At 45.4% G+C, this 25,825-nt stretch overlaps 1 protein-coding gene across 3 annotated transcripts in view; it reads left to right on the top strand.

Moving 5' to 3' along the window:
• Nucleotides 1-2,952: 2,952 nt before the first annotated feature.
• The window catches only part of LOC138551359 (zinc finger protein 850-like), a 267,712-nt gene continuing 244,839 nt past the window's right edge, over nucleotides 2,953-25,825 (top strand). For 2 of the 3 annotated variants that reach the window (XM_069642480.1, XM_069642484.1), the window contains exons 1-2: nucleotides 2,953-3,294; nucleotides 3,705-3,768. The gene's annotated coding sequence lies outside the window, so the exon portion shown is untranslated. The remainder of the gene's footprint in view (nucleotides 3,295-3,704; nucleotides 3,769-25,825) is intronic. The other variant, XM_069642483.1, reaches the window with a different exon arrangement.

The following is a 25,825-nucleotide window of genomic DNA, read 5'->3' as shown; positions in this document are numbered from 1 at the left end:
GGCAAGAGACTTTGTGTAAAGAGACTTGGCCACCGAGGATCCTGATATCACTAAGAAGAACAATAGCCTTGTGCTGGAAAAGGTCAGCTGTATGCTGTGCTCAAGAGGCCCGCCTTGTCCCGTACTAAAAACGTGGTGGAGACCTTGCCATACCGTCCTGACTTATCCTTTGTGAGCTCTTCTTTCTTTTCTTGTGAACACTATCCCACACTAGTGAACACTATCCCACACTAATTTGTGTAACTTAGCGATAAGGACTGGCAATAGGTTTTTTAGTATAGGCCCTTTTTATTTGACAAGATGCCACTAGGACTGCCTTATTATTATTTGTGGGTTGAAGTTTGCTCCCATCATAGATTTAGGTTTAGATTAGGCTTTTTTCTCACCCTTTTATACAGTTTAATAAACACGCTTGTACTGTGATCACTTGTGTCTGTCTTTACTGTTGCCACCATGAGTTCCTCGAGCACAGAGCGGCCACCCTCGTAGGGAGATGATAGACAAATTTGAAAAAGTAGCTTTGGATCCCAATGATAACCTCATGAAGAAACAAAAGGCATGAAGGACAAGCAAAGGGATGGGTGGTTAATTTGACGGTATTATGGTTAGAATGGGTAAGTATGGGGAAGGGACACAAGTGACACCTACAGGTGCCCAAGATCAAGGTACATGGGTTGACTGTGAGGTCATACTGCTTGGCCATTTGTTGGGGAACAAACATTGCCACATTTCTCGAGACAGTAGCCCCATGGTGCGGAGATACACTTGGGGGTTGAAGAGGGGTTTGCATGGGAAAGGATGAGCTTATTTGAAAGTAACAAGTTGGTTGGATCACTCCATTCGTACTGAGCACCCATTGGTCAAGCAAAAATAAATGTATGGTGTTGTACCTCTTTAAGGAGCAACTAGTCCCTGATAAGGGCTTGTGGGAATGTGACCATGTGACCACACTAATGAAAGGGACGAGCGTTTTCCCGCTTGTCAGTCAGTTCCATCGGACTCCTGCCTGCTGTGTCTTTGTTGCAGCACTGCGCCAGTGCTGCATCACAGGCAGGGGGCCTGCTACTGCAGAGCCCCCACCATGGTAGTGCCCCTGCAAGGCAATGCTTTCCCACATTGTAATTTTCAGAGCACCTGCTGGGGAACTCAGCTTCCATGTCCCACTGCCCCTGCTGGGCAACTCTGGTTGTGTACGCAATGGTCTGGGTGTCCCCAGGCCATGATCTGACTGTGTGCTCCCCGTCCAACGCGGTGGTCCCTGCAACTTGGTATATCATTTGGGTACCCTCAGCAACTGTGTGTCTGGACCCGGTGCCTCTGAAGTCCAGACATAACAAAATGTTGCATTCTAAAGTTGCAAAGAGTGAAGTCACCAATCAGGGGCTGATGCGCAAGGACACTTCTACTTCAAAGAAACATGAGCTCAGAAGACCAATCCTAATTCCAAATTATGCATGGCGCCAGAAATTAGATACTGCTGGGAGGGGTGACTAGGTCATGGACTGATGGGTGGGATTTCTCAGGTTGCCAACATGAGAATAACCAATAGCAGATTGTAATGTATACGGTTCTCTAGCAGACTGATAATGAGTAGCAAATCAGTAAACCCAGATTTTAATGAATGTTTCTTTTCCAAAATCATACAAATGTTGTTTTGAAATGTAATAAATATTGTAGGCCTGGTGGGCGTATTTTGAGAGCTTAATTAACCTGAGTGACCTGTGTCTCCCGGCGTTAATAAAGCTGTTCCTTTAATTGCATTTGGCGCACTTCATTTCTTTAAATCATCACTTTATATTTTCCATTCCATTTGCTTTTTTTTTTAATTCATTTGCTGAATATTAAGGGTGAATACCCCTACACATGTGAAAAGTAAACAAAAAATATTGTTTTTGACAGGTGAAAGCCCATTGATTTATATGGGTGTGTAAGGGGCTTGGCGGGTGACTCCCACAAAGAGTGCTAAATTGAGCGTTGTGCTTCCAGAACACAAGTTATCAACACATGACAATGCACTCTCTTGGAAACCTTGAAAAGAAGTTCACAAGCTGCCCTAAACTGGACAATGAACAGAAATTGTAAATTAACATAACAGGTGTATTTGTAAAGCACACGTTCACCCCAGAAGGGGCATCTTCGCGCTAATAACAGATGTTTATTGTTACCCAACTTAATGGTACTCATTTTATCGACCTCAGTAGGATGAAGGGCTGAGTGGACCTGCCGGGATTCGAACCTGTGACCATGAGGTCAGTCACAGGTCCCTGTAGTGAATGCATTAGTTCACTAAGCCACAGACCCAACTTTACTAGACAAAATATGTCAGACAGTAGAAGTGACTGAATATCTATTATGTTTTCACACTATAAACCAATAAAGACTGTAACCCATACAGAAAACTTTAACTAAAAATATGCACACAATGTGAAACTACCTAAATAGTATTGAATAATTATGAGATTGAAATGGTTATCTTTAGCTTAGCAGTGTTATAGTCTATTTTCATATTAATTACTCAGGAGCCATGGATGTATATATCTTTCTTTATCAACAGTCCACTTCAATACCCCTTACATTCTAGAACGTTCCCCAAACCATTCCATTACACATTCCACGGACAGGCATTCTACAATTGCATAAACCTAAAAACATCCTTATTGATACTAAATAACATTACACAAAAAGCAGCACTTGCTTTCTTTTTAGCCGTGCATATAATGCATTATTGTATTAGTGTCTCATGCTGGAGTCTGCTGGGAGTAGAGCAGCACAGCCCACGCCCTTTTCCGTATCTCCCTCGTACGCATGCTCTGCTAATCGGTGTCCCTCTGCTGCGCATGCTCTCTCTATCAAGTCCTTTCTGCGCATGCTCCTTCCAGTCCCTCCTTTCTACGCATGCTCGAGTGATCAGTATCTCTGCAATGCGCATATTCGGCCACTCTGTGAGGCTCCGAGCAGTGGGAGTGTGTCTGCCCCCCCCCTTCTCTCCCACAGCTCAAGATATATGTTGTAAAAGCACCTGCGAGGAAGCAGTGATTATGGCATAAGTTACTGCAGATGAGTGCTGGGCGGCCACTCTACACTCCTGTTGTGAGAAAAGACTCTTTATAGGAGACATCTTGCCTGGCCTCTGCTTTTCCTTCTCAAGCCTGTCTCCTGTCCATGCTATGGCCGGTCCAATAGCACAGCGAGTAGTGCGCTCGCTTTGACATCTGTGCAGATCCTACTGATGCAGGTTTGAAGCCTCCTCCTTTCAACCTTCTGAGGTCGATGAATGAGCACCACACACCGTGGGTAATAATCCTAAATTATTATTATTATTATGGGGGAGAATGGAGAGGTAGAGGGGGTGATACACTGGGAGGAAGGGGGTGATATAGGCTGCTCACTCTTTGCCCATTTTGATTATATATTTTCTCTGATTGTAATGTAAATGCTTGGAGGGTTTAATTAAGCGGGTGCCATAGCACAACGGGTAGAGTGCTCACTTTGACATCTGTGCAGAGCCTGCTGATGTAGGATTAAATCCCGCAGGATCCAAACTCAGCCTTTCATCCTTCTGAGGTCGATAAACCGGGGGTAATAATAAGCAGCGCTCAGATGCCTGAGGGTCCGTAGCGCTATATAAATGCTAAATTATCATTATTAATGAATCATTCTTATTGTAGATGAATTAATCATATGATAATGTTTCCTTTCTCCAGACCTGAAAACTCTATTGGTGTGTCCTCGTGTTCAGCATAAAGTAAGAAGCACAGACTACAAAACGTAAGTAACTGCTATGGTATGGTAATGTTTATTTATATAGCGCCTATACACAGGCAAGTGTTTCAAAGCGCTCAAGGAGGGTGGGAACAAAGGGAAGAAACAACAGTTGCTCAGAGTCCTTGAATCTCTGAGGCGATAACAGTCTGCATAGGCAGATTAAGTGAATATGAACCAGAAAATACCCTAACAGCGAATCTGCGTTTTTTTCAAGTGCACATTAAGGAGTGAAGACAAGGGAGAACAGACAGAGCGATCTTCATGCTGTGCTGTATACAGATCGTGCAAGTGTGGGAAGGGGAAGGTAGGGGAGGGGACCAAGTGCACCCAGTCGTTAGAGACTGGTGAAGTGCAGAGAGAAAAACTCTCAGGGATTTATTTCAAGTGCAGTGAGGGGGTGGGCCTGAGGCAAGTGCAGAAGGACTGGCATGGGTGCCTATGACCTGTGAGACTCTGAGGTGTGCCAGGTGGCCAGTAAGTAAGCTGTATTTAGAGAAGAGAGAGAAAGAAGGACAGAGAGCTAGGTTAGCAGGGCAGGTTGAGAGAGAAGGAAGGGGAGAAGAGGAAGGTCTTGAGGAGTTTTCGGAACTTAAGAATATCAGGCTCAAGACATAGGGTGGCAGGGAGGCTGTTCCAGAGAGAGGCGCCTGCTTAGGAAAGGGATCTCTCACCAAATCTCTGCTTGGAGAACTGGCTCACTCGCAGAAGGTTGGAACTATATGAGCAGAGTGCTTGAGATGGACAGTATTAAGGAAGGCAGTGTTGAAGTTAAGTAGATCCCAGGCCCCAGAAAGCCTTGTGGACAATGCAGAGGGTATAGAATTTGCTCCTAGCAGCCACGGCGACCCAGTGAAGGGATTTCAGTGCCAGAGAAATGCAGTCCCTGGGCTTGAGGCCAAGGATAAGTCTTGCGGTTCTGCTCTGGATGAGTTGCCGAGGGCGCAGGGCAGAAGCAGGGAGGTTGAGGGAGAGGCTGTTGCAATAGTCCAGCCTTGAGAGAACCGGGGCTCTGGAGACAGTGAACTGCTGGGGGAAGGTGAGGAAAGGTAGAGGGCTTCTGAGGGAGTGTAGTTGATAGATTTTTTTGAGATGTCAGAAATGTGAGAGGAGAAGGAGAGAGAGAAGTCGAAAATGACCCCAACATTTTTGGCCTCACAGGTGGGGTGGGCGCGGGGTCTAGGGAGTCCAGCCAGAGTGAGAGGGGGAAGCGGGAGCTGGGGTCCCAATGCAAACACTCTCAGTTTTACTGGCATTGAGACAAAGGTTGTTTGCAGCATACCAGGACTGAATAGCAGACAGTCAGGTATGAGTGAAGAGGAGGAGGCGGCTGAGGGTAGCCTGAAGGATAGTTGCGTGTCATCGTCATAACACTGGAAGTTAGAGGTGAAAGTGGCAATCACACGTGCCAAGGTAGCCATGTAGACGATGAAGAACCAGGGGGATTTTTGAAGGGCAAGGGCCCACTTGCTTAGATGAGGCCTTCATAGATCGGACTTGTCTGGCAACCTCATCAGGTGTGACGGAAGAGAGAGAAAAGAGTGAAAGTGGAGCTGGGGACAAGGGAGGCACAGGTGCTGGTGTGTGCTGTGGTGAAGGGGGAAGGGAGGAGAGAATGTCTTGGGTTTTTGTGGTGAAGTGTGCTGCCAGGGCCGAGCAGAGGTCCTGGGTGGGAGTGACAGAAGAGGAGGCTGCTGCAGGATTGGCCAGTTCCTTGCAGACTTTGAAAAGTTTGGCCGTGTTGTTAGATGCTGCAGAAAGGCGAGCTTGAATATATGTATGTCTCTCAGCACACCTTACTCTTTGCTTATGGGGTATCTTGTCCACTGCCCATGCCCTCCCTGTTTCCTCTTCCATTTCTTTACTCTTCTTCCTCCCTTCGTACCAAGCGCTGGACCAAGAACCAAAAGTGCCCCTGGAGAATGTTTTCAAAGTGGCCCCATGTTGCATTGAAGAGAGAAGCATAACAAGCAATCCCAACCCTCAACAGAGAGTTTGAATGGGGTTGAAGGGGTCAGAAATGTGCATTTCATTGCATATTATCTATACACAGTGATTTAAAAAGTCATGTTTTAAACTTCTTTTTAGGGGCTGATGTGGACAAATTTGCCTTTCCTCCCAAGCCAAAGACCTATAGATATCCAGTAATCTCTGTTCCCCGCCACCTTCACTCCTTTATTTGTTTTATATAATGTGCTATTGCCAATCAATCTGGCTTTTCACATCATTTGAAACAGTAAATGCATTACAAAAATATACAAATTCATTTCACTTTAACCAACCAGTCCTCGGGTTTATTTACAAACGTCTCCCTCAAGTAGCCAGTTCAAGAATTTTAAAAACTTGTATGAGTTCAATCGACAAAGTCTCAAGTCCCGAGGACAGTCTATACCAGAATTCACCTGACTGCAGCCAATCTTCATTATGGACAAAACGAGCAAAGGTGGTTCTTAATAAGTCTTGAGACCCCTTAGTACTAGTGAAAATGTGGCGTGGCAATTGTTTTGTTTGACATTCACATAAGGAACATACTTTGAATGCGACTTTCTCCTTTGTTCTGCTTGCCACAATTTCCCCTGTCGGGAGTACATTTAAGCAAATCTTAAGAGCGTATTTCTTTCAACATGATCTGGGAGTCTCATTAGGCTGGAATCACACCTTTTGCTTAGTCAAAAAAGGAATGGCTCCCATGTAGCTTCAGAGAATGGATCTCATCAATAGTTCTTGTCTAATCCGTCTCCATCAAGGCCTTCTTAACTTTAATGGGATCTTCCTTCAGGTCATTCAAAATTGATTTATCGTGCTCAAGATGTTAATCGCCAATTCCGTTAGTTTCTTTAGGGAGAGATTTACACTTCTAGCTTCATCCATAAGTACTTCCATGTACAGGTTATTTTCCTTAAGACATTTAATAGATCGGTACAATTGCAACAACCTCCAAAATATATTTGCCTTCAAAGAGTTTAAGCCTAACTCATATCAGAGAGAGACAATTTGGAGAGACTGTGGAAGATTTAATACTCTCTTCCAGATCTTCCCTCCAACTGCTCCTAACCTATACACCAGGCATTTGATATACACCAGGCATGTGACTATATATCCATACCATCAAGCAGGGTAGGGCTAATCTTTCCCTTATAAAACCTGATTAGTGGCAGGATAGAGAATTTGCTGTACGAACTTTTGATGTTCTTCTTTTGTGATACCATTTGATCTACTTTGGCATCCAACCTGTCCTCCACCAGTTTCCTTTTTTTAGGGTATGGGGTCATATGAAAGCCCAAGTACATACATTCTCTAGTCAAATGCACAGTTTGCACATTCACAATCTAAACTCTGTCCTTTTTTGGTCACAGAGAATTCCACAATCTGATTCTTTCCCGGATTAATGAGATTATTCTTTTCTGCGTAGTTACCCATCGCTTCCAACAGCCGCTGGATTCCACAAGGTGGGAAACCGGCAGTATTTTATCATTGGCGTATGCCAACCAGATGAGCTATCCCGTAACTTGTTGACAATAAGGCCATATAAACTGGTGGACATGCCTTTCCTAAAACTAATTTGACATCTGTCCAGGGTGTTATTTTCTTCAGCCCATCTCTTGAGATCTATTAATACGGCTCCTGCAAAAATCTTAGTATCTGCATCAAGAAGGGCAATTGAACGATAGTTAACAGGGTCCGCCCAATTTCCACTCTTGTAAATCGGTATGACCACTGCCGTCTTCCAGCTACCTTGGCAATTCCTAAAAACGATGATGTTTTTAAGCAATGCAAAAAGAGTCTTGGTCAGATTTCAAAATGTGGTTTGACTGACCGTTCGGGCCCGCTGTTTTCGAAGATGATGATTTCTTCATTAGGCGTTCCACCACCTCTTGTGAGAAACTCAAAGTGCAGAGAACATTCAGTTGGATTTGTGTTACATTTTCCCCAACTTTACCAAACAAATTCTTAAAATGAACTGACCATATCTCTGCAGACACAATATCACTCTGACATTGCAATTGATTTTCCTTCCCCTTATTTATTAGTGACCAAATGTCTCTGGTATTCTTTGATATTAAAGTGGTCAGCATGGATTCTCCTGTTAGATCTATTCCAGTTCCTGAACTTTCAGATCAGGCTTTTCTTTTTCCACAACTTTTCTGCAGAGGGCAAGAAAGATTTACTTAACAATCTCAAGTTCTTCTGTAGTTCTCTTTTCCTATGCCACGTATCCTGATCGAAACTTTATTTATGTTTATTTTCCGACCGAATGATCGTATCTCTTTTAGGACTATCAACGTCCCATAAAAGGATTTAAAATTGTCTGGCTCACAAGCCCTAGATAATTGGATAACATCATTACACTCTCTTTCAGAATTTTATTTAATTTTCGTCCATTCCCATTAAATCTGACCGATCTGTTACCCCCCTGGTTTAATTGTAGTTTGGAATGCTGGCTTCGCCTTTGCCCCTCGTCTAGCAAAGCTAGTCTTAAAGTTGGCATGTTGTGATCGCTGTTATTAGACAGTATAATTTCCATCTTAACACACCTATCAAAAAGCTCTCTGGAGACAATAATATTATTCAAGAAGGACCTAGATCCTTCTTTTCCCCAGGTAGGAGCTGCAATGAGGTCACCCTCCACATTTCCATTATAAATAAGCATGTCCCATTCAGTTAAGAAATACAACTAACTTTTTTTCTTTTTCCATTGCCAAATCACTACTATTCCCCCTCTACTGTTCTAGTGAAACAGCAAGAGTTTAGGTCCCCAGCAATACGACATCCTTCTTCTTGTGATATTCCCTCCACCAGAACCTCTGAAATCTTTTCCAAAAACTCTGATAAACTGTAATGCACAGGGTTATAATCCAAGTTCAGAACCAACAAACATTTCAATTTGGCTTCCGGAATAAATGTGCAACTTTGTTGCTAGAATGCTGTCATTTACTCATTTGTATGTAGATGCTTTTACTATTTTGGCATTTTTTAAAGCTAATGGTAGGCCCCACGATGATCGGCCTAATGGATCACCATAAGCCAACTGTTCCGAAATTGTAAACCCATCCATCTTCAATTCTTGCTGCAGCCATGTTTTGTGTAACAGGATTAGATCGAAGTTCCCAAAGATGTCCCTACTCATACTGTTGTTTGTGAAACTTCTATAGCCCTTTGTGGTCTAGCATAAAACATTTGGGCCCCCTTTTACTAAAGAGCTGTCATGATTCGCCGTTCCAGCCCCTTCTTGACTACTTGGTCCATAAGGCATTGCTACATCCCTTCTAGGGCACACCCAACATGGCCGACGCTAGTGCGCGAGTACCGCGCTAGCGTTTCCAGGAGTTCGCCAGTTCCTTGAAAAGAGACGCTAGTCTTTCCGAACTTCGGCAAGTGCGCTCATATTTTCCCCTGCTCTTACTGCCCTTGTTCAGGACCTTAGGACCTTCCCTTCCTAGCCCTTGTGCTCCCCCTTATCGTGGACCTTCGCCCGTTGCACCGCTTCTTCCATTCCTTCTCCTGGTTCCATCCTGGTTCCTTCCTTCTGGGACTTTCACTATTCTGCTCCTTCCTGGATATTGAAAGCAGACTCGCTCGGAGTACCCTACACACTGGCAACGGAGGATACGCGCCAAGTCTTTACAAGTCCCGAGCTGTTTGGAAAAAGGAGAAGAAACAGCCCAAGACTTCAAAGGACAAACAGGTGAGATTTCAAGCAAAGTGTGACAGTTTGAAACGCCAAGGAATGAATATTGATTCTACAATGGAATCTGCCGTCCAAGACCTCATGAGAGGTATGCAAGAGCTGACAACTGAAGTTCAAAACTTAAAGGTGGAAAATGCTGCCTTAAAACAACTCGTTCTCTCCAGGGACTCTGCCTTCCAAGAAAGCGCCATAGTAGGGGGTATTGTGGACAAATACGACGGAACCACCAAGACATTCCGCTCCTTTCTCGACTCGTGTTTGATTCATTTCACCTTTAAACCCTACTGTTTCTCAACACCCAGAGCCAAGGTTGGCTTTATAATTTCCCATCTTTCAGGAAACGCATTGGCTTGGGTGACCCCTCTAGTAAATGCAAAAGATCCACTGCTGGACAACTATGAAGGCTTTGTGGATGCCTTCAAGGCTATGTTTTTTCGACCTGAGCAGGTGTATAGCGCCCAAGAGAGGCTTTTGGAGTTTGAACAAGGTTCTCAGGATATGTTGTCATAAATCACCCGTTTCAAACAATTGGCCAAGGAAGCTGACTGGGCTCCAGAAGCCTGTTTTACTTTTTTTCGCCATCGATTGAACGACGAAATCAAGGATGAACTTGCCAGGGTAGCCCCCCCAAGCTCCTTCCAGGCCTTAGTGGACTTGGCATTACAAATTGATTTCCGTATCCAGGAAAGAAAATCAGAAAGAAAAAAGACACGTTCCCTGCCAACAAAGGTTCCATTGGATTACCCCAGTCGCAAAGAGACGGCTCCCAGTCCTCAGTCGGATCCGGAACCAATGCAACTTGGCTCCTTACGGGGTCTCATTTCTCCACAAGAAAGAACCCGTAGGATTGAGACGGGGCTATGTATGTATTGTGCATCCGACAAACACCTGGTAAGAAATTGCCCAATAGCTGCACCCAGGTGTTCAGGAAACACCAGCTCCCGATCTTGAACGGAGCTCAGTTTCGGTAGAAAGATTCGTGCTCCAAGTTTTCTCCAGGTAAACCCTGTCAAACCACAAATAATCTAGTCATTCTTCAAGTGTTTCTATCAGTGACCAGGGATAAAACATATTCTGTCCTGGCCTTGGTGGACTGTGGGGCAATGGGGATTTTCCTCGATCATGATTGGGCCTTAAAACATAATATTCCCTGGGAACCCAAGGACATTATTCAGGCTGTGGAAGGCATCGATGGAAGCCCATTATATTCAGGACCCATAAACCAACAAACCACAGAACTGTTGCTGTCCATAAACAACCACCAAGAAATGTTACACTTCGATCTAATAAAGGCTGCCCACTATCCGATGGTACTAGGCATGCCCTGGCTTCAGAGACACAATCCGTACATTAACTGGACCGCGGGATCCTTGTTTCTAGGATCAGAGTATTGTCTTTCGCACTGTCTGGCTCAAAACGCTCCATCCTGTGTCCAGGAATCACAGGAGACTAAGAACCCACCCATTAGTGTGTCTACGGTTACACGGGTACCTGAGTTTTACCAACGATTCTCAGATGTATTTTCCTCAGAAATTGTGCAAGCATTACCTCCTCACAGACCCAAAGATTGTGCCATCGAAACAGATGACTATGCAGTCATACCATTCGGTAGGATGTTCATACTTTCTGAATCTGAAAAGAGAGCCCGACGTGAATATTTGGATACGAACCTATCCAACGGAACCAATCGCCCATCAAAATCTCCTGCAGGAGCATCCTTATTCTTCGTGCCCAAGAAAGATACCAAGGAACTTCGACCCTGTTTGGATTACAGGGGGCTTAACCAATGTACTCGAAAAGACCGTTATCCACTACCACTGATCTCAGATATCCTAGAAGCAGTCCGAGGAGCGGTAATCTTGACCAAACTTGACCTTCGAGGAGCTTACCATTTGATCCGCATAAGAGAAGGTGATGAATGGAAAACGGCCTTCAGGACACCCTTCGGACATTTCGGGTACTTGGTAATGCCTTTCGGGTTGTCAAATGCACCAGCAGTGTTTCAACGGTTCATGGATAGAGTGTTCTCCGACATGCTGTTCCTTTTTGTCATCATTTACCTGGACAATATCTTAATCTACTCCAAGAATCCAACACAACATCAAGAACATGTCTCTATGGTTTTACAACGTCTACGTGAGAATAATCTACTCGCTAAACCTGAAAAATGCATCTTCCATGTTCCTACGGTTCGTTACCTGGGATACATCCTAGGCCCTCGAGGAATTGAAATGGATCCTGCCAAAGTCGACTCAATCCTATCTTGGCCCAGTCCCACATTGCTAACTTCTACCGGAAGTTCATACCAACTTTTTCTGCCATTGTACAACCAATAGTCGCCTTGCTAAAGAAAGACGTTCCTTTTAATTGGACTAAAGATCAAGAATCGACATTCCAGGAGTTGAAACAAAGATTCACTCGAGGACCCATCCTGACACAACCTGATATTGACAAACCCTTCCTGGTGGAAACAGATGCTTCAGATTACGCCATAGGAGCTGTTCTGAAACAAGAATCAGAAGACAAAAAAGAACATCCCATTGCCTATCTATCACGGACTCTAAATCCCAGTGAAACCCACTATTCTGTTCTGGAGAAGGAGTTGCTAGCTATCCGACAGGCATTTACAGAATGGCGCCATCTGCTCTTAGGGGCCAAATTTCCAATTCAAGTTAGGAATGATCACAGGAATCTACAAATTCTCCATTCCTTAGAGTAAAGAAACAGTCGGCAGGCTCGCTGGGCCTTTTTCTTTGCTCAATATCAGTTTCAGATAAATCATGTTCCAGGAGTTACGAACGTTATCGCTGATGCCTTGTCCAGGCGACTGGACTATGAACCAGAGGGAACCTGTGCCCTTCCTAAGATGTTTCCCGATTCCGTTTTTGTTGCCCCGGTGATTTCTTTAATGGATAATATCCATTCTGCAACATCGTCGTCTGACCTCTGGATGGAATTTATTCAGACAAATAGATGGGAACTCTCAGCAAAAGACGGATATTTGTTCAAAGAGAAGAGTTTAGTGATACCCACTCACAAATTGAGAGTAAAAATCATGAAACTCTGCCATTGTGGTATTTCAGCAACTCTCAGGATCATTCAGAGGAACTTTTGGTGGCCCAGAATGGCCAAAGATGTAAGAAATTACATACGACCTTGCACAATCTGTTGTCAGAATAAACATGACAATAAGAAACCAGCTGGACTCCTCTATCAGCCTGCCTTACCCGACCGACCCTGGACAACTATTGCTACTGACTTTATCGTGGATCTGCCTCCTTCCAAAGGGTTTACGACCATAATGGTGACCATAGACCTGTTTTCCCATATGGCCCATTTCACTCCCTTGGAAAAACTACCTTCAGCACAACAAATGGCAGGAATATTCATAAACCACATCTTTAGACTTAATGGCCTTCCTTCCAAGATCATTTTGGATCGGGGCCCCCAGTACGTCTCCCAGTTCTGGAAGTATCTGTGCAAGGCGTTAGGCATCCAACGAGCCTTGTCCTCTGGATATTATCCCCAGACCAATGGAATTACAGAACGAGTCAACCAAACTCTCGAACAATATTTACGATGCTTTGCCTCCCAGGTCCAGGATGATTGGTCTGTCTTGATGTCCGTGGCAGAGTTTGCTTACAATAACTCGGATCATACAGCCATTAAGACCAGTCCGTTCTTCTGCTCACAGGGATTTCATCCATCTGTTCTACCCACTGTGCTGCCTCAACTCCTGTTCCATCGGTTGATTCCTGGATTGATCATTTGGTTACTATACACAAGGATGTGAAAGGACATTTGGAGAAGGCCAGGGAAAATGTAAAACGATACGCTGACTCCAGGAGAAGACCTGGGCCTCAGTATGCTATTGGAGATAAGAGCCCTCATTACAACACCGGCGCTAAACCATGGTGCTATTAACACCATGGTTGGTGCCGGTTTTGTAACGGGTCCACCATGGTTCAATGGGGAATTACCACCCCATTCCAAGGTTGGCGGGGCAGTAATTCCCCATTGAACCATGGCCCTTCCCCATTCCCATTTTCACCCCATGGGGCTCTATGGGAATGGGGTAGGAGCTAAGTACGGTACCGCAAATTGCGGTCCCATACTTTGCACCAAGGTCCCTTTGCGGGTCCCTACTTTAACGGCTGGTCTAGACCAGCCGTTCAGGTCGGGTCGCGCAAAGGGACCTCGTAGTAAGGCGCTAAGTGTTTAACGGCGCCGCAGCCTTTTACTGCGCCGTTAAACACTTAGCGCCAGGGTCCTAATGAGGCCCATGGTCTGGCTTTCATCCAGACTCTTACCTAGACATCTGAGACCCAACAAGTTAGCCCCACATTTCTGTGGCCCTTTTACGATTAAAGAAATAATCAACCTTGTGGCCTACAAACTCCAATTACCCCAATCCTGGGAAAAGATCCACCCAGTCTTTCATACCTCTTTAATGAAACCTTACTAACTTGACACCAGGACCTCTCCTCGACCTATCCCCGTGATCAACAATAATCAGGTCGAATTTGAAGTCGCCAGGATTTGTGACTCCAGATACAGACGGGGTCGCCTCCAATATTTGGTGGAATGGAACGGGTACCCACCTAGTGAGCGAACATGGGAACCAGTGTCCAACATGAATGCCCCTCGTTTGCTGCGACGGTTTCATTCAACGCATCTAGGCAAATCTAGAGGGTCGCAGTTTAAGAGTGGGCATGCTGTCAAGATTTGCCGTTCCAGCCCCTTCTTGACTACTTGTTCCATAAGGCATTGCTAGCAGGGTCTAGGGCACACCCAACATGGCCGACGCTAGTGCGCGAGTACCGCGCTAGCGTTTCCAGGAGTTCGCCAGTTCCTTGAAAAGAGACACGCCCCCGCGGCGCTTCGCGTCTCAACGCTAGTCTTTCCGAACTTCGGCAAGTGCGCTCGTATTTTCCCGTGCTCTTACTGCCCTTATTCAGGACCTTAGGACCTTCCCTTCCTAGCCCTTGTGTTCCCCCTTATCCTGGACCTTCGCCCGTTGCACCGCTTCTCCCATTCCTTCTCCTGGTTCCATCCTGGTTCCTTCCTTCCAGGACTTTCACTATTCCGCTCCTTCCTGGAAATTGAACGCAGACTCGCTCGGAATACTCTACACGCTGGCGACGGAGGATACGCGCCCGAGTCTTTACAATTCCCGAGCTGTTCGGAAAAAAGAGAAGAACCAGCCCAAGACTTCAAAGGACAAACAAGTGAGATTTCAAGCAAAGTGTGACAAGAGCAGCCTCATTGGTCTCTAGCTTCTGGAAGATCTTTGATATAATCCCTGGTAACCTGGACCACACACTACTCTTTGACTTCAGAACTTCCTTATCTGAAAGTCATGAGTGCCTTTCAATCGTTCTCTGTAAATTTCCACTCCCCCTTTCTCCTTCATAATCCCTTGCATTCCACTGGACTTGTTTAGGTTTATTTTATTAGATTTTTTTTGTCATTTGGTTGTTCTCGCCTGCTAGTTAGTACGAGGCAATCTGATTCTGGTGGATTTCCAATATTGATATTATAGAGGGTATTTTTTATTCAAATCTTCCATGATTACTGATGTTTTTTCCTGGTACTGTGTAGCCTTGATGCCTTGCTTTTCTAAAAGCTCTGGTATCAGGTCGAGCACTATTTTTGTCTCACTAGACTCTAAGGGCCTCATTACACGGAAGGCGGTAATGGTTAACGGCCACCGTTAATGGTAACGGTGACCGTTAACCATTACCGCCTTACTACGAGGTCCCTTAGCGGGTTGGTGCTTTAACGCCTGCTTTTTGCAGGCGTTAAAAACCAACCCGCTAAGGGACCTCGGAGCTAATTACGGCACCGCAAAATTGCGGTGCCGTAATTACCGCCTTCCCCATTCCCATTATGCCCTATGGGGCAGAAATGGGAATGGGGAAGGGCAATGGCGGAAGGGGGATTTACCGCCCCACCAACCTTGGAATGGGGCGGTAAATCCCCTTTCCGCCAAGGCGGTGCCGGTAATTTACCGGCATGGTCCAGGGTGCTAATAGCACCCTGGATCACCGCCTTCCGTGTAATGAGGCCCTAAGACATTTGCAGCCCACTGTATCCCTTATATTTTCATACATGCTCACGAAGGAACTTAGGACATGGTTAAGAGACTATATTGATGGCTAAGTCAATCTGACCCTGCCGTCCATGTCCTTAAGACTTTCATGCAAAGTTTGCCGTAATGCATTCTCTGAATCCATTCTCAAGCTATTTTCTAGATTTTCTGTGAGAATAGAGACTTGTTCAGTGCTATAGTTCATGTACACTGCAGATATAGCAAAGATGTGGGAAGGGGGCGCACTAATCCAGTCAGGTTGGGTACGTCAACACTGGACTGGATAGCCTTTGCCGATGACATAGTGCAGTTTGACCTCACCCGTCTTGGGTTCCAGCGAAAACTGCCTTTGTTTCACATATATGCAGTGGAAAATAACCTTAAAGTAAATGGAATGAAATCTAGGGTGTGTGTGTTCTCAACAAAGAGAAGCCCAAAAACGATGATGTGGCAAGTGGGAGATGAGCCATTAGAGCGAGTATCTGCTCTGACCTATTTAGAATATGAAGTACTAAACTCAACTTCCAAAATAGGGGGGATAAATTATCTAAATGCCAAATACGGCCCTCTACTCACAAAAATGAGGTGAGTATATGCGCAGCTCTGTATTTTCTCGCTGACTCTGCTGATTCAGTTTCACCTCATGCCAGTGGAGCCGACGATACTGTACGGGCTGGACATGAATCTAAACGATCGAGGGACAAATCTAAACATCATCCAAGGCAAGCTCTGGAAAGAGACTTTGAGGCTAGCAAAGTCGGTGCCTAACTCCGTCATACGGCACAGGCCACTAGGACAGTTTGGAGGAAAATGATGGGTTATGCAAAACTACTTAACGCTCCGATCCATTCCTGATACGGAAAATGGGGAGAAGTTCAAGCACGCACCTGTGGAGGATCAGTACATACAGATGAATCACTTACTGAATGAAATCAGCTCTTTGAGAGAGGAGCTGATTATAAATCAAGTAAAAGTAAAACGAAAGCTGTTCCAATGCGATTGGGGGAAAACCTCGGAGGAATTAGCAAAGTATAGCCTCTACAAGGAATATGCTACGTTGGTGGACAAGAGGGAACAGGTCTCAAGGTACATACTTATCTTTCCGTGTCCAAGAAGGAGGCTACTTATTCCTCTGTTTTCGATTAAACCAACTGCCAACACTTGAGAGAGAGGGTAGTTGGAATGGTGGGAGAGAGAATTTAAGTTGCAGGCTGTGTGGCACGGTAGAAATGAAAGAAACCATAAAACATCTGGTTTTGGGTTGCTCCGCTTTAAGGGATGATTGTAAGAAATGCTTAGGTAGCCATATGGCAATGAAGCTAGTGGGTCAGTTTTATGGGTGGACAAGCACCAGTCTTATTCTGGCACTATGTGATTTCCTATACAGAATCTTGGAGAAGTTCGGAAAGACTGCAGATGAAGAAGAATTGTCCTCCTTGGCCCACTATACATGTGTCTAATTTGTTTTATTCTTTCATTTGTTCAACAAATTCGAGGAAAAACTGTTGTATTTGTTCTTTTTCTTTATTACTTTTATCTTTTTAAATGTAAATTTGTGGAAGAGTCTTATCTGTTCTCAGATGGGAGTCAATAAAACAAATGCTATAGTTCCTTGGGGCTTCCCCCAATGTACCCGTATCACTGATATTTATGGTACTTAGGCGGGGTAAATGAGAGCCATTGGGCCTCATTACAAGTTTGCCAGTTCGGAAACATCGTTGGCGGTAAGCTTGCCGGCACCAGTGTTTCCGGACCAGCAAACTACGAGTTCTGCGGGCTCGTACCTTCGGACCTGGTGGGCCCGCCCGCAGACTTTGACAGAAGCACCGGCACTGTTGCGCACAGTGCCTGTGCTTCGATCCTCCCCATTCCCATTGAGTCCTATGCGATTCAAATGGGAATGGGGAGTTACATTTCCCGACGGCTGTCTTCATGGACCGCCAGGGCTGTAATGCCCCGGTGATTCCCTAAAGCCAGGTGCCAGAAAAAAACCACAAATCTGGCGGCAAACTGCCGTTTTTCCGGAACGGCTACCGCCGGAGTTATGAGGCCCATAGTCTTCCGGTCTTGGCAGGTCTTCTAGTATGCTTCTGTCTGACACACCCTTCTCCCTTTCTACACCATCTCTTTTCAACAGTTCCTTTTGAGTAGTCAAGCGCTTCTCAAGTTTTAGAAAGAAGTCCTTCATTTTCCTTCAGATTTGCTCGTGTTATTCAGTTAAATTTCTGAGATTTACATTGGCGGAACCAAACTCTCCTGTAATCCATAATGGACTTGTGCTTTGATTCTGCACTGAGAGGGAGGGTTATGTATTGGAATATTCTCCTTCTGGCTTTCTACCGTACCACTGCCATCTCCTTCAGTTGTTAGTATGGCCTTTCCGACGTTCATTTTAGTTTTAATGGTTGATGACAACGCTTTTCTTGCTGCCGACGTTTTACATTGGTCTTCCTGTTGCGGAGGCTTTTTTGAAATCTCCTTTATCTGATTTCCAATTTGTGGACCCAGTGTCCCCTCGTCATACACTAAGGAGCCAGCAACTGTCCCCTTATTGGGCGAGCCAGGCTCTATTTCCTTATTATCCGGTATCCGACCATCCACAACCAACGTGCCAGGGTCTAGCTCGGCTGCACAAATGTCTTGAGCCACTCCCTGTTGTCAATCTCCTTCTTTCGCCAAGGCTACCATTTGCCTCTTCCTGATGTGTTTAGCCTATTTTGCTGCTCAAGAGACAATTAAGGTTAAGCACGTTGTTCCTTTCACCCTAAAGCCAAACAGCTGCGTGCCACTTAATCCAGGCTAGATTTCTCTCACTAAAGTGTCTCTGTTTGACTGCCACTACAACAATTAAATCCTACTCTTTTGGAGGCTCAAAGGAAATCACGCAGTCACTGACCAGACATAAAGTAGGGTTCCAGTTGTTTATTTCACTTGAGGGCTCAAAGGAAATCCCGCACTTGCACTCTGGGTTTTGCAACACTGCTTTGCAAATTATTAGGCAGCTCAAGTAGTCGGAAACCGTCTGTTTTTCTACTTGCTCTCGATACGTATGGCGTAATATATGCAAGTAGATATGGCTTCTGCTTGCCGTACATTTGTAGAATTGTTTTCTCCATCAGTTCGTGTTACCGTATTTCAAGAAAAACGAGTTCCAGCTGAATTCAGCCATTATATTTGGTATATTTGATACGTTAGCTGAATTCAAAAGTACTCTGGGACGGTCATTGGCAGTCTTACCTGCCCCTCACTGCTCAGCACTTGAGGCATGGGGCATGTTTTTATGGGAATTTGCCAAGAGTGGGAGTGTCCACTAGTTTCGTGCTGTAGTCTAAGAAAAATCTTTTCCACCGCCAAACCGCCCACACTTGTTGCTCACACTTGCATGAGTGCGCCTTCACCCCTTACATAACTCCCTTGAAGTCTTCTCCCCCAGCCCCCCATCCATGCTGGACACAATAATCAATAGATGTTTTCTCAAGGGCAACATCAGCATTCAACAGTGATCACATTTATGTTCTAGCACAAGCTCAAGGCCTGATCTAATAATAGCAGGCACGAGGCTGGCTTACTGCCTTTAGTATAGATGCAGGACACAGGGCAGGAATATCTACCCCTTCATATGTGCTAGCCCTGATCTAATAATAGCAGGCAAGAAGCTGGTTTACTACCTTTAGTATACATGCAGGACACAGCAAGTACATCTACCCCAGCATAGGCTCAAGCCCTGATCTAATCATAGCAGGCACGAGGCTGGCTTACTGCCTTTAGTATAGATGCAGGACACAGGGCAGGAATATCTACCCCTTCATATGTGCTAGCCCTGATCTAATAATAGCAGGCACGAGGCTGGCTTACTACCTTATTATAGATGCAGGACACAGGGCAGGAACATCTACACATTCATATGTGCTAGCCCTGATCTAATAATAGCAGGCACGAGGCTGGCTTACTGCCTTTAGTATAGATGCAGGACACAGGGCAGGAATATCTACCCCTTCATATGTGCTAGCCCTGATCTAATAATAGCAGGCAAGAAGCTGGTTTACTACCTTTAGTATACATGCAGGACACAGCAAGTACATCTACCCCAGCATAGGCTCAAGGCCTGGTCTAATAATAGCAGGCACAAGGCTGGTTTACTACCTTTAGTATAGATGCAGGACACAGGGCAGGAATATCTACCCCTTCATATGTGCTAGCCCTGATCTAATAATAGCAGGCACAAGGCTGGTTTACTACCTTTATTATAGATGTAGGACATATAGCAGGTACATCTACCCCAGCATAGGCTCAATGCCTGATCTAATAACAGCAGGCACAAGGCTGGTTTACTACCTTTAGTATAGATGCAGGACACGGAGCAGGTACATCTACCCCAGCATAGGCTCAAGGCCTGATCTAAAAATAGCATGCACGAGGCTGGTTTACTACCTTTAGTATAGATGCAGGACACAGAGAAGGAACATCTACCCCAGCATAGGCACAAGGCCTGATCTAATAATAGCAGGCACAAGGCTGGTTTACTACCTTTAGTATAGATGCAGGACACGGAGCAGGTACATCTACCCCAGCATAGGCTCAAGGCCTGATCTAAAAATAGCAGGCACGAGGCTGGTTTACTACCTTTAGTATAGATGCAGGACACAGAGAAGGAACATCTACCCCAGCATAGGCACAAGGCCTGATCTAATAATAGCAGGCACTAGGCTGGTTTACTACCTTTAGTATAGATGCAGGACACAGAGCAGGAACATCTACCCCAGCATAGGCTCAAGGCCTGATCTAATAATAGCAGGCACAAGGCTGGTTTACTACCTTTATTATAGATGCAGGACACAGAGCAGGTACATCTACACGAGCATGAGCTCAAGGCCTGATCTAATAATAGCAGGCACGAGGCTGGTTTACTACCTTTAGTATAGATGCAGGACACAGAGCAGGTACATCTAACAGAGCATAGGCTCAAGGCCTGATCTAATAAGAGCAGGCACGAGGATGGCTTACTACCTTTATTATAGATGCAGGGCACAGAGCAGGTACATCTAACCCAGCATAGGCTCAAGGCCTGATCTAATAATAGGAGGCACGAGGCGGGTTTACTACCTTTATCATAGATGCAGGACACAGGGCAGGAACATCTACCCCTTCATATGTGCAAGCCCTGATCTAATAATAGCAAGCAAGAGGCTGGCTTACCACCTTATTATAGATGCAGGAGACAGGGCAGGTACAACTACCCCAGCATAAGCTCAAGGCCTGATCCAATAATATCAGGCACCAGGCTGGTTTACTACCTTTATTATAGATGCAGGACACAGAGCAGGTACATCTACCCCAGCATAGGCTCGAGGCCTGATCTAATAATAGCAGGGACGAGGCTGGTTTACTACCTTATTATAGATGCAGGTCTCAGAGAAGGTACATCTACCCCAGCATAAGCTCAAGGCCTGATCTAATAATAGCAGGCACGAGGCTGGTTTACTACTTTTAGTATAGATGCAGGACACAGAGCAGGAACATCTACCCCAGCATAGGCTCAAGGCCTGATCTAATAATAGCAGGCACGAGGCTGGTTTACTACCTTTATTATAGATGCAGGACACAGAGCAGGTACATCTACACGAGCATGAGCTCAAGGCCTGATCTAATAATAGCAGGCACAAGGCTGGCTTACTACCTTATTATAGATGCAGGTCTCAGAGAAGGTACATCTACCCCAGCATAGGCTCAAGGCCTGATCTAATAATAGCAGGCACTAGGCTGGTTTACTACTTTTAGTATAGATGCAGGACACAGAGCAGGAACATCTACCCCAGCATAGGCTCAAGGCCTGATCTAATAATAGCAGGCACGAGGCTGGTTTACTACCTTTATTATAGATGCAGGACACAGAGCAGGTACATCTACACGAGCATGAGCTCAAGGCCTGATCTAATAATAGCAGGCACGAGGCTGGTTTACTACCTTTAGTATAGATGCAGGACACAGAGCAGGTACATCTACCAGAGCATAGGCTCAAGGCCTGATCTAATAAGAGCAGGCACGAGGATGGCTTACTACCTTTATTATAGATGCAGGGCACAGAGCAGGTACATCTACACGAGCATGAGCTCAAGGCCTGATCTAATAATAGCAGGCACGAGGCTGGTTTACTACCTTTAGTATAGATGCAGGACACAGAGCAGGTACATCTACCAGAGCATAGGCTCAAGGCCTGATCTAATAAGAGCAGGCACGAGGATGGCTTACTACCTTTATTATAGATGCAGGGCACAGAGCAGGTACATCTAACCCAGCATAGGCTCAAGGCCTGATCTAAAAATAGGAGGCACGAGGCGGGTTTACTACCTTTATTATAGATGCAGGACACAGAGCAGGTACATCTACCCCAGCATAGGCTCGAGGCCTGATCTAATAATAGCAGGGACGAGGCTGGTTTACTACCTTTAGTATAGATGCATGACACAGAGCAAGTACATCTACCCCAGCATAGGCTCAATGCCTGATCTAATAATAGCAGCCACAAGGCTGGTTTACTACCTTATTATAGATGCATGACACAGAACAGGTACATCTACCCCAGCATAGGCTCAAGGCCTGATCTAATAATAGCAGGCAAGAAGCTGGTTTACTACCTTTAGTATACATGCAGGACACAGCAAGTACATCTACCCCAGCATAGGCTCAAGGCCTGGTCTAATAATAGCAGGCACAAGGCTGGTTTACTACCTTTAGTATAGATGCAGGACACAGGGCAGGAATATCTACCCCTTCATATGTGCTAGCCCTGATCTAATAATAGCAGGCACAAGGCTGGTTTACTACCTTTATTATAGATGTAGGACATATAGCAGGTACATCTACCCCAGCATAGGCTCAATGCCCGATCTAATACTAGCAGGCACGAGGCTAGTTTACTACCTTTAGTATAGATGCAGGACACAGGGCAGGAACATCTACACATTCATATGTGCAAGCCCTGATCTAATACTAGCAGGCACGAGGCTACCTTACTGCCTTTATTATAGATGCAGGACACAGGGCAGGTACATCTACCCCAGCATAGGCTCAAGGCCTGATCTAATAATAGCAGTCACAAGGCTGGTTTACTACCTTTAGTATAGATGCAGGACACAGGGCAGGAACATCTACACATTCATATGTGCAAGCCCTGATCTAATAATAGCAGGCATGAGGCTGGCTTACTGCCTTTAGTATAGATGCAGGACACAGGGCAGGAATATCTACCCCTTCATATGTGCTAGCCCTGATCTAATAATAGCAGGCACAAGGCTGGTTTACTACCTTTATTATAGATGTAGGACATATAGCAGGTACATCTACCCCAGCATAGGCTCAATGCCTGATCTAATAACAGCAGGCACGAGGCTGGTTTACTACCTTTAGTATAGATGCAGGACACGGAGCAGGTACATCTACCCCAGCATAGGCTCAAGGCCTGATCTAAAAATAGCAGGCACGAGGCTGGTTTACTACCTTTAGTATAGATGCAGGACACAGAGCAGGAACATCTACCCCAGCATAGGCTCAAGGCCTGATCTAATAATAGCAGGCACTAGGCTGGTTTACTACTTTTAGTATAGATGCAGGACACAGAGCAGGAACATCTACCCCAGCATAGGCTCAAGGCCTGATCTAATAATAGCAGGCACGAGGCTGGTTTACTACCTTTATTATAGATGCAGGACACAGAGCAGGTACATCTACACGAGCATGAGCTCAAGGCCTGATCTAATAATAGCAGGCACGAGGCTGGTTTACTACCTTTAGTATAGATGCAGGACACAGAGCAGGTACATCTACCAGAGCATAGGCTCAAGGCCTGATCTAATAAGAGCAGGCACGAGGATGGCTTACTACCTTTATTATAGATGCAGGGCACAGAGCAGGTACATCTAACCCAGCATAGGCTCAAGGCCTGATCTAAAAATAGGAGGCACGAGGCGGGTTTACTACCTTTATTATAGATGCAGGACACAGAGCAGGTACATCTACCCCAGCATAGGCTCGAGGCCTGATCTAATAATAGCAGGGACGAGGCTGGTTTACTACCTTTAGTATAGATGCATGACACAGAGCAAGTACATCTACCCCAGCATAGGCTCAATGCCTGATCTAATAATAGCAGCCACAAGGCTGGTTTACTACTTTATTATAGATGCATGACACAGAACAGGTACATCTACCCCAGCATAGGCTCAAGGCCTGATCTAATAATAGCAGGCAAGAAGCTGGTTTACTACCTTTAGTATACATGCAGGACACAGCAAGTACATCTACCCCAGCATAGGCTCAAGGCCTGGTCTAATAATAGCAGGCACAAGGCTGGTTTACTACCTTTAGTATAGATGCAGGACACAGGGCAGGAATATCTACCCCTTCATATGTGCTAGCCCTGATCTAATAATAGCAGGCACAAGGCTGGTTTACTACCTTTATTATAGATGTAGGACATATAGCAGGTACATCTACCCCAGCATAGGCTCAATGCCCGATCTAATACTAGCAGGCACGAGGCTAGTTTACTACCTTTAGTATAGATGCAGGACACAGGGCAGGAACATCTACACATTCATATGTGCAAGCCCTGATCTAATACTAGCAGGCACGAGGCTACCTTACTGCCTTTATTATAGATGCAGGACACAGGGCAGGTACATCTACCCCAGCATAGGCTCAAGGCCTGATCTAATAATAGCAGTCACAAGGCTGGTTTACTACCTTTAGTATAGATGCAGGACACAGGGCAGGAACATCTACACATTCATATGTGCAAGCCCTGATCTAATAATAGCAGGCACGAGGCTGGCTTACTGCCTTTAGTATAGATACAGGACACAGGGCAGGAATATCTACCCCTTCATATGTGCTAGCCCTGATCTAATAATAGCAGGCACAAGGCTGGTTTACTACCTTTATTATAGATGTAGGACATATAGCAGGTACATCTACCCCAGCATAGGCTCAATGCCTGATCTAATAACAGCAGGCACGAGGCTGGTTTACTACCTTTAGTATAGATGCAGGACACGGAGCAGGTACATCTACCCCAGCATAGGCTCAAGGCCTGATCTAAAAATAGCAGGCACGAGGCTGGTTTACTACCTTTAGTATAGATGCAGGACACAGAGCAGGAACATCTACCCCAGCATAGGCTCAAGGCCTGATCTAATAATAGCAGGCACTAGGCTGGTTTACTACTTTTAGTATAGATGCAGGACACAGAGCAGGAACATCTACCCCAGCATAGGCTCAAGGCCTGATCTAATAATAGCAGGCACGAGGCTGGTTTACTACCTTTATTATAGATGCAGGACACAGAGCAGGTACATCTACACGAGCATGAGCTCAAGGCCTGATCTAATAATAGCAGGCACGAGGCTGGTTTACTACCTTTAGTATAGATGCAGGACACAGAGCAGGTACATCTACCAGAGCATAGGCTCAAGGCCTGATCTAATAAGAGCAGGCACGAGGATGGCTTACTACCTTTATTATAGATGCAGGGCACAGAGCAGGTACATCTAACCCAGCATAGGCTCAAGGCCTGATCTAAAAATAGGAGGCACGAGGCGGGTTTACTACCTTTATCATAGATGCAGGACACAGGGCAGGAACATCTACCCCTTCATATGTGCAAGCCCTGATCTAATAATAGCAGGCAAGAGGCTGGCTTACCACCTTATTATAGATGCAGGAGACAGGGCAGGTACAACTACCCCAGCATAAGCTCAAGGCCTGATCCAATAATAGCAGGCACCAGGCTGGTTTACTACCTTTATTATAGATGCAGGACACAGAGCAGGTACATCTACCCCAGCATATGCTCAAGGCCTGATCTAATAATAGCAGGCACGAGGCTGGTTTACTACCTTTTAGTATAGATGCATGACACAGAGCAAGTACATCTACCCCAGCATAGGCTCAATGCCTGATCTAATAATAGCAGCCACAAGGCTGGTTTACTACCTTCTTATAGATGCATGACACAGAGCAGGTACATCTACCCCAGCATAGGCTCAAGGCCTGATCTAATAATAGCAGGCACGAAGCTGGTTTACTACCTTTAGTATACATGCAGGACACAGAGCAGGTACATCTACCCCAGCATAGGCTCAAGGCCTGATCTAATAACAGCAGGCACGAGGCCGGTTTCATACCTTTAGTATAGATGCAGGACACAGAGCAGGTACATCTACCCCAGCATAGGCTCAAGGCCTGATCTAATAATAGCAGGAAAGAGGCTGGTTTACTACCTTTAG

The sequence above is a fragment of the Ambystoma mexicanum genome, chromosome 1q, assembly GCF_040938575.1.
Source record: "Ambystoma mexicanum isolate Mex_15411 chromosome 1q, UKY_AmexF1_1, whole genome shotgun sequence".
NCBI lineage: Eukaryota > Metazoa > Chordata > Amphibia > Caudata > Ambystomatidae > Ambystoma > Ambystoma mexicanum.
Note: the sequence above shows the minus strand (reverse complement) of the source record. Positions and strands in the feature narration are given on the sequence as shown.